At 43.4% G+C, this 14,202-nt stretch overlaps 1 protein-coding gene across 5 annotated transcripts in view; it reads right to left on the bottom strand.

The window, feature by feature from the left end:
* Positions 1 to 14,202, bottom strand: part of JAK1 (Janus kinase 1) — a 232,381-nt gene that overhangs the window by 125,535 nt on the left and 92,644 nt on the right. For 2 of the 5 annotated variants that reach the window (XM_060139848.1, XM_060139845.1), the window contains exon 1: positions 13,679 to 13,879. The exons of 2 other annotated variants lie outside the window; for them this stretch is intronic. The gene's annotated coding sequence lies outside the window, so the exon portion shown is untranslated. Of the gene's footprint in view, positions 1 to 13,678; positions 13,880 to 14,202 lie in introns of those variants that run through there. One more of the 5 variants, XM_060139850.1, reaches the window with a different exon arrangement.

Genomic DNA, 14,202 nt, shown 5'->3' with positions numbered 1-14,202 from the left:
GCTCTGCCATTTATTAGCTTTGTTTGCTTATCTGGAAAATGATGCCATTAAGATCCAACTCTCTGGCTATTAGAAGATTAAATTAAATATCAAATTCAAAGCATGTAAACAGCTGACGTAGTAAAAGCTGCCTAATCTTTTTTTTTAACATCTTTATTGGAGTATAATTGCTTTACAATGGTGTGTTAGTTTCTGCTTTATAACAAAGTGAATCAGTTATACATATACATATGTTCCCATATCTCTTCCCTCTTCTGTCTCCCTCCCTCCCACCCTCCCTATCCCACCCCTCTAGGTGGTCACAATCCACCTAGCTGATCTCCCTGTGCTATGTGGCTACTTCCCACTAGCTATCTATTTTACGTTTGGTAGTGTATATATGTCCATGCCACTCTCTCACTTTGTCCCAGCTTACCCTTCCCCCTCCCCATATCCTCAAGTCCATGCTCTAATAGGTCTGTGTCTTTATTCCCATCTTACCCCTAGGTTCTTCATGACCTTTTTTTTTTTCCTTAGATTCCATATATATGTGTTAGCATATGGCATTTTTCTCTTTCTGACTTACTTCACTCTGTATGACAGACTCTAGGTCCATCCACCTCACTACAAATAACTCAATTTCGTTTCTTTTTATGGCTGAGTAATATTCCATTGTATATTTGTGAAACATCTTCTTTATCCATTCATCTGTTGATGGACACTTAGGTTGCTTCCATGTCCTGGCTATTGTAAATAGAGCTGCAATGAACATTTTGGTACATGACTCTTTTTGAATTATGGTTTTCTCAGGGTATATGCCCAGTAGTGGGATTGCTGGGTCATATGATAGTTCTATTTGTAGTTTTTTAAGGAACCTCCATACTGTTCTCCATAGTGGCTGTACCAATTCACATTCCCACCAACAGTGCAAGAGGGTTCACTTTTCTGCACACTCTCTCCAGCATTTACTGTTTCTAGATTTTTTGATGACGGCCATTCTGACTGGTGTGAGATGATATCTCACTGTAGTTTTGATTTGCATTTCTCTAATGATTAATGATGTTGAGCATTCTTTCATGTGTTTGTTGGCAATCTGTATATCTTCCTTAGAGAAATGTCTCTTTAGGTCTTTTGCCCATTTTTGGATTGGGTTGTTTGTTTTTTTGTTATTGAGCTGCTTGTAACTTTTGGAAATTAATCCTTTGTCAGTTGCTTCATTTGCAAATATTTTCTCCCATTCTGAGGGTTGTCTTTTGGTCTTGTTTATGGTTTCCTTTGCTGTGCAAAAGCTTTGAAGTTTCATTAGGTCCCATTTGTTTATTTTTGTTTTTATTTCCATTTCTCTAGGAGGTGGGTTAAAAAGGATCTTGCTATGATTTATGTCATAGAATGTTCTGCCTATGTCTTCCTCTAAGAGTTTGTTACCATTGCAACAAAAAGAACAGAATATCTAGGAATAAACCTACCTAAGGAGACAAAAGACCTGTATGCAGAAAATTGTAAGATACTAATTAAAGATGATACAAATAGATGGAGATATATACCATGTTCTTGGATTGGAAGAATCAACATTGTGAAAATGACTCTACTACCCAAAGCAATCTACAGATTCAATACAATCCCTATCAAACTACCACTGGCATTTTTCACGGAACTAGAACAAAAAATTTCACAATTTGTATGGAAACACAAATGACCCCGAATAGCCAAAGCAATCATGAGAATGAAAATTGGAGCGGGAGGAATCAGGCTCCCTGACTTCAGACTATACTACAAAGCTACAGTTATCAAGACAGTATGGTACTGGCACAAAAACAGAAATATAGATCAATGGAACAGGATAGAAAGCCCAGAGAAAAACCCATGCACATATGGTCACCTTATTTTTTTTTTTTTTTTTTTTTTGCAGTACGAGGGCCTCTCACTGTTGTGGCCTCTCCTGTTGCGGAGCACAGGCTCCGGACGCGCAGGCTCAGCGGCCATGGCTTACAGGCCCAGCCACTCCACGGCATGTGGGATCTTCCCAGACTGGGGCACAAACCCGTGTCCCCTTCATCGGCAGGTGGACTCTCAACCACTGTGCCACCAGGGAAGCCCTGGTCACCTTATCTTTGATAAAGGAGGCAAGAATATACAGTGGAGAAAAGACAGCATCTTCAATAAGTGGTGCTGGGAAAACTGGACAGGTACATGTAAAAGTATGAAATTAGAACACTCCCTAACACCATACACAAAAATAAACTCAAAATGGATTAAAGACCTAAATGTAAGACCAGACACTATCAAACTCTTATTAGAGGAAAGCTGCCTAATCTTGAGTCTCATCCTCTTGCTCCCTCTCCTTCCCATTGGACAAGATGTGCTACACATCCCACAAACCTGAAAGCTACCCCAAGCACAAGTTCACCAGAAGATTGAGAAAGTGCTTTTCTCATTTTCCACCAAACCCACATCATGATTCCCATATTGCCTCAGAGCCTTTTTTTGCCTGCTCCTTTCAAGATATTTACCATCTTGGTGTCACCTCAGGTTGGGTAAATCAAGGGCCTACTATTTATTATTTAAATTTCTATTTCTCACCAAAATATAAGTTGGGGCTACTCATATAAATATATAAGACTTACAAAACAGAACCATTCATTAAAAGGAGGACTTAATACATGTGAAAAGTGATCTGGTGGGAGACTGAGGCAGGGAGGGAGATCACTGTAAGAAAAATGAATAGCAACCTAAAATAAGCAAATAACTTGGCCTCGAGTTTTCGGGCAAGGAAACATTATGATTTACAGAACGGTCTTTCTCTTTTTCTTTTTTATAAAAGGAAACATATAAATTCCTGAAGAGGAACATCAAAAATTTGCCTAAACTTATTTATTTAAGCCACTGACAGGACGAAAAATACCACCATAGTCTTCCAAAATACTTGGTGATCATTCACAAAACTGTACTACTTTATATAAGAATCAAGGATTTAATTTGGCCAAACTCCTTCTAGTAAAAATGTTCCCGGGGCTTCCCTGGTGGCGCAGTGGTTGAGAGTCCGCCTGCTGATGCAGGGGACACGGGTTTGTGCCCCGGTCCGGGAGGATCCCACATGCCGCGGAGTGGCTGGGCCCGTGAGCCATGGCTGCTGGGCCTGCGCGTCAGGAGACTGTGCTCCGCAACGGGAGAGGCCACAACAGTGAGAGGCCCGCGTACCGAAAAAAAAAAAAAAAGTTCCCACTTTGAACCTCTACAAATTGTATACAGAGGATTTAGCATTTACTCAATAATAGCCCATGTATCTTCTGTGAAAGGGGATATTACAATGAATAAGTCCCTGTCCTCAAGAACCTTGGGACTGCACAGTGGAGGGAAGTCTACAAAGGAATTGAAGCACAAGGCAGAAGACAATGCCCTAGAAAAGAGGATCACACACCACTGAAGCACTAAGTATACACATGCCTCTTGTTGGGGGCTGGGGCGGAGAAAACAGGGACATTTGAAGGGGCCTTGAAAGCTACAGAATTGTAACAGATAGAGAGCATGAGGCACGGGCAAAGTCCGTGGAGGAGGAGGAGGCAGAAAAATATGAGGAATGTCTGAGGCACAAATGCAAAATAGTGAACAATCTACTTTGGCACAGAAGGAGAGAAATGGGAGAATAAGCTGAAAAGTTGAAATCTTATGACAAGGAGCCTGGAATACTACAGTAAGGTGGAATTTGGACTGTTTTCTGTGGGGCTTCCAAAGGCTGCGGTCAGGGAAATTCTGTGACCTGAGTCAAGCTGCAGGAAGATTATCCAATGTCTGTATGGAGGACAGACTGGAGGGAAAGGCTGAAAGCAGGGAGCCTAGGCTGGAGATTACTGTGATCCCCCAGGTAAAGAAAAGCTAGGTCAGAGGCAGGGAATGGCGAGAAGACAAAAAAGCCACACGCTGGGAGGGAGCACTGAGAGGGCCTGGCAGACTGCTGGACTGGGGGACGGAGGGGGTGCGGGAGGGGCGCAGCAGGGCGAGAAACCAAGATGACCTAAGGCAGGGGTCAGCAAACTTGGGCCCACGTGCCAAATCTGGCCTCTTGCATGTTTTGTACAGCCAGGAAGCTATACAAATTTTTACATTTTTAAGTGGTTGGGGAAAAAATAATATTTTGTGACAAGTGGAAACTCGAATGTCAACGTCCGTACATAAAGTTCTCCTGGAACACAGCTACACTTGTTGGTTTACACGTTGTCAATGTCTGCTTTAGTTCTGCAGTGGCAGAACTGTGGAGTTGTCACAGAGTGGCATGATCCTCAAAGCCGAAAATATTTACTGTCTTCCTCTCTACAGGAAAAGTTTTCTGACCACTGGTTCTGATGGTGGTGAACAGAGATAGTACTAAGAGGAACAGAGAAATCATCCACTGGGTTGGCTGGGTCAGAAAAAGAGATGATACTAATTCTGGAGCAGTTAAATGGAAGGTGTCAACAAGACATGCAGGTAAGGGAGCCCAGATGAAATGGAAAGATCATCCCACTGTGGGGCCTCGGCACCTGCTGCTCCCTGCCTGGTACTCTTCCTCCAGGTCATGGCATGAGCTGGCTCCTGCTCATCATCCATCATTCAGGTCTGAGCCCAAATGTCATCTCCTCAGAGGTAGCCCCTCTCCCACCCACCTAAGCATTCTCTACCAATTACCATACTTAATTTTCTTTATCGCACATAACAGCACCTATTTATCGCCAAGTTTAACATCTTAGAATGTTGGCCCCTTAAGAACAGGGCCCTGCCTCTTGTTCCCCACTGTGTCCCCAGTGCCTTGGCCAGTGCCTAAAGCTGCTCAGCTGGTATTTGGGGAGGTAGGGAGTGCAGAAGAAGAAATATGAATAAAAGGGACAACTGGAGCACAGGTGAAAGCAGGTCATCTGCACAGTTCTAGGAATAAATAAGATCTGCCGTTCTCAGAACCTTTAGGAAAGTCTGTACTGGGGGCGACGAGAGAGGAGAGGAAGAGAAGACACCAAAGAGAAGAGAGCAAAGACACAGACAGAAAGGAGAGAAGTATTGTGTCTCAGAAGCCAGACAGCAGTGGGGTATGGGACATCTTTCAGGAAGGGGGTGTTTAGCAGCATCAAATGCTTTAGATAACAAGCACAGAAAAAAGGCCTAAGTATGACAGCAAAAAGTCACTGGTGACCTCAAAGAATAAGTCTCAAGTGTGTGGAGGTGGCAGTCAGGTTGCAAAGGGTTAAAGAATGAGTGAGTGGGAGGAAATAAGGCTTTCAAGGCATTTGGCAGCAGAGGGGGCAGAGGTGCTCCCGGTGTGGTAGGGGTGGGGGGATCCTTCTGTTTTTCATACAGTGACTCAAGTCTGACCTCACCAGCCTGCCTCTCGGTCCTCTCTGCCCCAGCTGCAGTGTTGGTTCCACCTCAGATCCTTTGCGCACGCTGTGAGCCTGCGCTAACAGGCTCCTCAGTCTCTTAGCCTGGCTAACTCCTTCACCCTTCAGACTCCAATGTAAAAAAAAAAAATGTGTCACAAAGACCCCCTCTTCTTACTGCCCCCCACCTCTGCTTTATACCAAACTAAGACATCTCTCCAGGTACTCAGCATAATTAAAACAGTTGAATAATTGTTGAGTTATTGTGTCTTCCAGTAGCAAGGAACCTTCTGAGGGCAGAAATCAGGACCGTCTTGTTCTCACATAATATGCAATCTACAGATAATTGTTACATAATGGAATGAACATGAAAACCTGAGAGCGTTTTTGTCTCAGCCAGTTTGTGCATCCCAAGTGGCCTACTTCACAAACCCACATCAAGTAGGCTTACAATTTACGTTCAGGCCAGTCTGGCTTCCTCTGACCTCCCCTTCCTACTTCTGACCAACTGAGATGGGGTGTTTTGGAGATACCACCAAACATCAAATGATTTTCCCAATTAGGTAACTGATATACAGTGATTAGCAGACCTGCCTAAAGTTTTACAGATGGCTTTACTGGAACAAAATCGTTCAGAATATTAAATTTAGGCATTAAGCATCTTCCTTTTTTAAGTCTGTACTTTGTGAACTAGCCCTAAAATGGGTTTGCAGGTATACCTGGCAAAACATCCAAACATCCAGTGCACTTCTTTACTGTATGAGTCACATCTGTCTGCCTCCCTGTGTGTGATCAATTAAACTAGTTTAATAACAAGATTTTTCACTCGGAAAATATACATTTGGTAGATTGTTTTCTCCCTGATATTTTTCTTCTGTCTTTTCTCTCACCATAACATAAAAGATTATTTTAAATTCTACTAATTGAAAAAAATTGCTATAATTTACAGCCTTGCTACAGTTGAGCTTAATTAACTGTGCAAATAAGCCTGCAGATATAATTGTGCTTAACTGAATGAACTGTTGTCAGTTCTAATACCCTTAAGCCCTTTAAAACACCATTAAAAACAAGAGTTGCATTAATTACAAATAATTCTTATCTATTCCCACTTTATACATTCGAACTTGTCTGAATTAATGTACCTGAAATTAATAGACCTAAATTTATTCTTTTAAATACCTACAGGTCAGCCTGTTCACTATTTGAGCTGGACTTCCCTACCTACTGCACCCCCCCACCCAATAAAAATTAGGGAGTTCTACTGTCATTTTCCTTCTCAAATAGAAAGACAAGGAAAAGAGACAGCTAACATCTTTGGTATCAAAGCACATGGGATGAGACTATCATCAAGAGCTCTTTTCCAACCACATGACAACTACTGTTCTTGAGAATATGAATAAATGCAACATAAACATTACTAAGAAAGAACTACAGATATATTCAAAATATGATTAGGAGGAAGGACCAGCTTTTTGTACAATTTTATATTTGGGGTAAATCTTGTTTTAGGAAAATGCAACACATACATGGAAAAAGGAACTAATAAAACAGCATTCAGGGGAAACAACATATATTTAAGAGTTCTCTTACACTTTTATAATTCATTAAACAGCAAAACTCCATAGCATATTATCTGATTTATAAGATTTTAAATTTCCACACAACTCTAAAGACACCATTTTACAAACAGGTATGCCTGTGCCTTTCTGCCAACAGCTCACCACTCGCTAAGTAAACTGAATCAGGGAGAGCAACACAGTACTGACTTTCCCGGGAAGTCTAGTACATTCCTACCAAATTATATACCTTGGATGGCATTTAAAGTAAAATTAAAAACACTTTGTTTCTCATTTTTTCTTAAAAATAACTTACCTACCACCTGGTGCGGTCTATATCTCTTCTAGATTTGAGAAACTGCCTTCTTTAGGTGCCTAAATGTTTTTGACTTATCCATTTCTAACTGAAGCCTTTGTAATATAGAATGTATCAGCTACTCTTTGTTTTGCATTTAGTGGGTCACACTTCCCTACCATCTTAAGGCATTCTGAATATAATCTGAGCTCTTTAACACAAAGCATACTCACCAATCAGAAGGAGGAAAAAAAAGAGAGCGCACGTGCTAACAAATGTTTAGCTCACAACATGTACCTGGCACCATTCCAAAATCGTTAGGTGTATTTAGGTGTAGTCACTCAATCCTCAAAACAATTTTAGAGGTAGGTACTATCTTATCTTCATTTTATGGATAAGGAAACAGGCATAACTTGCCCACGTTCTTACAGCTAGGATCAAACCAACAGTCCAGCTCCAGAGCTTCCAAAAACACAGATTATGAAAAACAAGACTAATCTACAGTAAATCAGTCTGTGTACCATCTAGAGGCGTAATTTAGTTGACCTGATTTAGTCCCCCGCACCACCCCAACTGGTGGGTTCCAGCTGTTACCCCCTTCTCCGCAGATAGCCACAGCTCCCCTTTTTAAGTTTTGCAGAGGCAGCCTCCTCTTGCAGATCTCTCCAATCACTTACCCTGAAGAATGAAAGCTCCTTCTGTGAAGCAAAGATTCCTCACTGGGTTTTAACACTGAAGAAAACCTCTTCTTCAAGCCTGTCCTGTAGCAATCCTGACTGCAGCTTCTTACTCCACCCCCACCTCTGCCCACCACTTGCACACCTCCCAAGCCCTCAGGCTGCCCTTTTCTGCTAGAGTCCAGAACTATATGGCCTCATTTCCATTATGCTCCACAACTTGACCTCTTCTCTTCTTAATGGACTGGTCATTATCAACACCAATTACTGTACTGTACTGTGAAAGTGACACCTTCAATACGCTAAGGTATTTACGATGGCATTCGCCCCTCCACTAAATGGCCCCACCCAAGGTGCTTCACTTTTTGAGTTATGGCTCTGCTTTTCATAAACCTCTCCTCATTCACTTCCAATATAAAAATTAACACTGCCTGCCTCAGAGAATGTTCCTTCCTGTATTCATCCTCTTAACAATTCCCATCTCTTGTGTTTTTTGTATTTAATCTCCTATTGACTTGAAAACCAGTTAGGTAGATTGTCTACAAATCCTTTATAAATTAAAAGCAAACCAAAAATAAGTTTTACTCTACTATAAGGAAAGCATATACAGACTTCATGACATCTATTTTGGCTCTAAGCATTTTCTATTTCCTAGTAGCCTTCTAACAGTTGATAAGTGGTGGATAAGTAAGGAATGTTTTCTGTGATGGGGAGGATGAAGAGTTGCACAATGGTCAAATGAAGCTGACCCTTTATAGAACTGTCAGTGCTTCACAGCTGTTGCATTTTTTAATGATGTTATTCTTGAGCTCAAAAACTGTGAATGGCTTCCCATCTTCCCGGTTCATTCGTTCAACACAGGTCACAGTCCCTGACCTCACACTGTTCACGGACTTGTGCAGTCTTCACAGTCTGGCCCCATCCTGAACGTCCAGCCCTACCTCCTTCTGCTGCCTCTCAGTACCCTGCTCTAGTCACAGTGGCTGCCGTGTATAACCTGCAACTGAGAAACTCTGAACAGGCTCAAGGGTCTTCCACTAGACTGTAAACTCTATAAAAGCAGGATTTTTGCCTGTTTTGTTCTGTTTATTCACTCCCTGAGACTCATAGCAGGAGCTCAAAAAGTATTTACTGAATGAATAAATGGATGAACAAAATGCTGTGTGAATATTACTGGTAAGTAAATTCAGTTACCACAGATTAAAAATATCTGAACAAAGACCAGCTCTGTCTTCTGCCTAGAGTAGACTTAAAGAAATTTTCGTGTTGCTTCTAAAGCAGGTCTTGCCTCAGGATCGGCAGTTTACTCATAGAGCACCAAGGAAAAATGTGTGCCCGCTGCCAGCTGTTAAGAATCACAGATCATAAAACCACAGAAGTAAATATACCACAGAAATGAACTTAAAGTTTTATGCTTTCTTGTTGCCTCAAACTGCCAAAAAAGCTGGTGCACTTCAGAGGAAAGAATACTCACAGGAAGTAGTTTCCTGCCCCAGAAACCCGGTCATTTCAACATGGCAGCTGTTTAAAAGCCCATGTTACCATAGGGTTTCGGGACAGGAAGCAATAGTGGCACACCTAGCTGAATTCAGGGGAGAGCAAGAAGCAGAGAGGAAACAACATGCCAAACAAGAACACGGCTTGGAGGTTAGCCCGCAAAGTATAAAAATAGTGAACCAATTCCTCTAATGTTTCCTATAATGTAGCTGCCCGTACATCATATTTATTAGAAAAGAGAAAATGAAGGGCATAGAAACAAACAGCACCTTCCTTGGTCACTACTGCCGCTTTTTTCATCGTTAACTCTTCTTCCAATATAAATGACTCTAACAGAAAAGAAATTGCTAAGAACGTTATTGTCCTTAAATGGAAAAGGGAGTAGACCAGGGATGACTCTTCTCCTGTGCTTTCTACTTTCCTCTATGTTCTAATTTTTTTATGAGTTTTCCCTCATTATAGTGAGAAAATAATCTTTATGTTTAAAAAAATACAGTTGGGCTTCCCTGGTGGCGCAGTGGTTGAGAGTCCGCCTGCCGATGCAGGGGACACGGGTTCGTGCCCCGGTCCGGGAGGATCCCACATGCCGCGGAGCGGCTGGGCCCATGAGCCGTGGCTGCTGAGCCTGTGCATCCGGAGCCTGTGCTCCGCAACGCGAGAGGGCACAACAGTGAGAGGCCCACGTAACGCAAAAAAAAAAAAAAAAAAAAAAAATACAGTTAAAAAATTTATGTTCTAATAATTACATAACTACATTAAATAATTCCTCTACCCAAAAAAATGAATAACAAAGAATTCAGTAACATCAAACCATCCAATCTTGGCATTCAACATACTGCCTCAACCCCTTTCCTCCTCAACGACCAGTATATATAACAATTCATTTGGTTTTAAAAAATCGTGTCTTACTGACAACAGACTTGTGGTTGCCGAGGGGGAGGGGGGAGGGAAGGACTGGGAGTTTAGAATTAGCGATGTAAACTACTATATATAGCATGGATAAACAACAAGGTCCTACTGTATAGCACAGGGAACTATATTCAATATCCTGTGATAAACCATAATGGGAAAGAATGTAAAAAAGCATGTCTCTGTGTGTATCACTGACTCACTTTGCTGCACAGCAGAGACTGGCACAGCACTGTAGATCAACTATACTTCAATAAAAAAAAAAGTCTTCACAATAGTTATAGTTATAATTTGCATAGCACTTCAGTTTCCATCATTTACCTAGTTTTTCCCAACAGCTTCGTGAGATTGCCAAGATGGATATTTTTATTTTCATTTTACAGATGAAGAAAATAGGGGCCTGAAGTGAAGCAGCTTGCCATGACAGAAGCCAGGATCTTCTCGTTACCCACCTGGCATTCCAAAACAGGATTTCTCAAGACCAGCACTATTGATATTTTGAGCCAAATAATTCTTTGCTGTAGGCGGCTGCACCGTGCATCGTAGGCTGTTGAGCAGCATCCTTGGCCTCTACCCACTGGATGCCAGTAACACTGCCTCCTCTCAACCCCACCCCGCCCCCACAGTTCTAACAATCAAAAATGTCTCCATAAACCTCAAATATCTCCTTGGGTGCACAATCACACCCAGCTGAGGAACACTGGTCTAAAAGAATCTGCGAGGTTCTTTCTGGCATCTTTATTCTATGATAAGGCTCCACAGAACACTGTACCACCATAAGTCAGACCATCAGAAGCTGCTTGCTCAGCAAGATTCAGTAATTAATCAACTCCCTATCCACTTAAAACAATTTTTTTAAATGTGGAAATGAACAAGAAAAACTTCCTTGTAAATAAATACTCACATCTCAGATGATAAATCTTCTAAAAGCATATGACCTCATTAGAACATAAGTATATACATAATAAAGATATATAAAATAATGTGTGTGGGGGGAGGAAACACTTAACAGAGGAGTCGGAAAACAGACCTTGGTCTTTGTTAATAAACCTTATTAATGCAGTTGTACCTTAGTGTCCACTCTATTAAAATGGGTATAAACCTATACATTCTCAATACCTGCTCCAGCTGGGTTTCTGTCCAAATATATGTGTTACTTCCAGCTACTCAGAAGAAACTGAGTGATAACTTCAAAACATTATTAGAATCTGTGGTCTGCAGTTGAAACTACTAGTGTTTGTGAACCCAGAATCTAAACTGGCAGACCTCACTATCCCATTTAAAAGCACTCAGCTTAAATTTCTTCATGCCATTTAATGAGTCTCTTCCTGCAAAAGCAACTTTGCCCTCAAAATTCCTTACTTTCTACCAGCTTTTTAGCAAACGCTTGAATTGAAAACATTTTGCAAGCTAATTCCCCTTAACAACTTACATCTGTAAAAGGTAGATACCAATTGATCAGAAAGATAATTACAAGTACATATAGAACATCAGCCAAATTGCTATTAAGACTGACTAAATTACAACAAATTGAAATGTAGTTATATTTCGGGAAATGTTTGAATTATTTTGTCTATGTATGTATAGTTTATTCACCCTCTATCATCACTTCCCAATAATAATAAGCAATTAGTATACTGTGGAATAGGGAAACTAAACTGGCTTTATTCAACATGGAGTGTCACACTGCAATCCTAGTATTAAAAAAATACATTTTTGTAGCTATTTAGAGAAACTAAGATACGGTGTAAGTGCTTAGTTAATATGACATGCAAAGTTAAAGAGGTTGTGACTATTCCTATTCATAATGTCCACAATCACGCAGGTACCTGCGTCTTTAAATGTGATCTGGATCTATACATAGGAGACATTTTCTCCATATTACAATGCATATTGTACCCAAAGTGTCTGGTACCCTTGTAGCCTCCATTAACCTTCACCACAAAGTACAAAAGAACACATTGATCCTTCAATAAAAACGACTGCCTGGTCTTGAAAAACATCAATCACCCAAAGCAAAGGCAGAAACAACAAAAATGGAGTTTCGGAAAGAGAGGAACAAAAATGTAATCAATATAAAATGTTCATCTTAAAAATTTTTTCCACTGTGTAAATGCCCATAACTCAAATCTTTTTTCTGAAAAAAAAAATAGCCAACAATCAAACACTCCATGATCACATCTAGTTGTTTCTGCATTATACTCATCACTTAACTATGTCAGGTTTTTAACGCTTTCCTCCCCCCAAAAAAGTAATAACAATTTTATACAGCTGTAAGCTCCTGCCACTGAGAAAAAAGCCCTGCACTCTTAAAAAAAAAAAAAAAGTCAACAGCATGTATCCAACCAGGGGCATAAGACAGCTCACAGCCACGTATTAAGAGAAGTGGCACGGAGGATGGGATCCTCTTTCCCATGGACACACAAGAATTCGCAAAGAATATACCATCAAAAAAACAAAAAAATGTGCACAAACACCTGGCAATAATCATACCCTTTATCTAGTCCCCTAGAGAAGTTCCTCGGTAAACACATCCAAGGCGCCCACATCCCTGGAACCTAGGGGAGTGACCTGAGAGGGGTGTTTACTAGTCCTGCTAAAGCGACGTCTCCCTCTGATGCTTGGCGACGGCGTGCGGATGGGGTCTGAGGAGTTACACATGGAGCCAGAGACCAGCCCCAGTTTCGGTTACTAGTCCCTTTACAGCAGGGCTCGCAATTCCCCGAGTGGCTCGCTCTCACTGTTCCTCTTCCCTGGCCATCTCGCCCAGTGAGCGTCTTTCAGACTTTCCGCCCACTACCTGGGGCCAGTGTCCCAACAGAACCTAAAAGGAAAGGGGGCGTCTCCTGAGTCCCCAGACGCCCCCCTGCCCCAAACTGGGCCCCAAATCCCAGAAACTTTCCCTCGCTGAGATGGCAAAGAAGTCAAATGGCTAAGACGCTCAGCATCCGTCCTGAGGCCTGAAAAATCCTCCTTCCGCTCCCCGGCAATTCTGTCAAAGGGCTGGCGGTCAAGTTCTCGGTGCAACAGCGAGGGACGTCAAACCTCAAGCCCGCGCCTGTATCTCAGGGTGGTATAAACAGGATGTCAGCGCGTCCCAGGCTTGTTGATGAAAACTTGGTGTGCGCTCTGGGGGAGGGGGCAGCGAGCCTTAACCTTTCCCCTTCGGGCCTGGGGCCCCCGGCCCCCGACCTCCCGGCACCGGCCGTCTCCGCTCAGCTGGAAATCCCCCGCCTTGCCCGCTCGCCCCCACCCCGCCCCGGCCCGGCCCCCAGGTCCAGAGCCACGCTCGAGGAGCGGCCCCGGGTGCGCGACGCGCGAGGCCCCAGAGCGGCGGCCGCGTCTCCCGCCAGCGCCCGGCTCCCCGCCCCTAGCCTCCGGGCGCCGCAGGCTTCTCTACCTCCAGTCGGTGACACTCACCACTTCCGTGTGCGCCTGGGCCGGGGGGCTCCGGGTCACTGCGCGGGTCAGGGTCGGGCGGCCCGCTCCCTAAGCGGCCAGCCCCCCAGAGCCCCAGCGTACACGCACCGGGGTCTGAGGAGGGGACGCAGGGTGGGCTACCAGGGCTGGGGCGCTGGGCTCGGCAGTCTGCGGCTGCTTGCTACTCCACGGCCGCCGCGGCCTGCGCTAACCGCCTCCCGCCTCGCCCCGCGGCTGGCCCCGCCTACCACCGCGCGGCCGGTCCCGCCTCCCCGTGATGTCACGCGCGGCTGCCCCCGGAAAGGGGGGCGGGGACCGCGGTGAAGGCGGAGGCGGCGGCACCGCCTCCGCGCAGGACCCAGCGCCTCTAGCCTTCGCGCCCCGCCCCCATGCGGCTTCTCTCACTCCCCCAGCCCTCACTCGCTTCTTTTCAGCACGTATTCTAGAAACAGCAATGCAAGAATGAGAGATCTGCGAGCGCAGAAAGTGAAATTGTCAGGATTTGGCCATAGGTTTACCCGTCT

The sequence above is a fragment of the Lagenorhynchus albirostris genome, chromosome 2 (genome assembly GCF_949774975.1).
Source record: "Lagenorhynchus albirostris chromosome 2, mLagAlb1.1, whole genome shotgun sequence".
NCBI classification, from domain to species: Eukaryota; Metazoa; Chordata; class Mammalia; order Artiodactyla; family Delphinidae; genus Lagenorhynchus; species Lagenorhynchus albirostris.
This window is presented reverse-complemented; position numbering and strand designations above follow the sequence as displayed.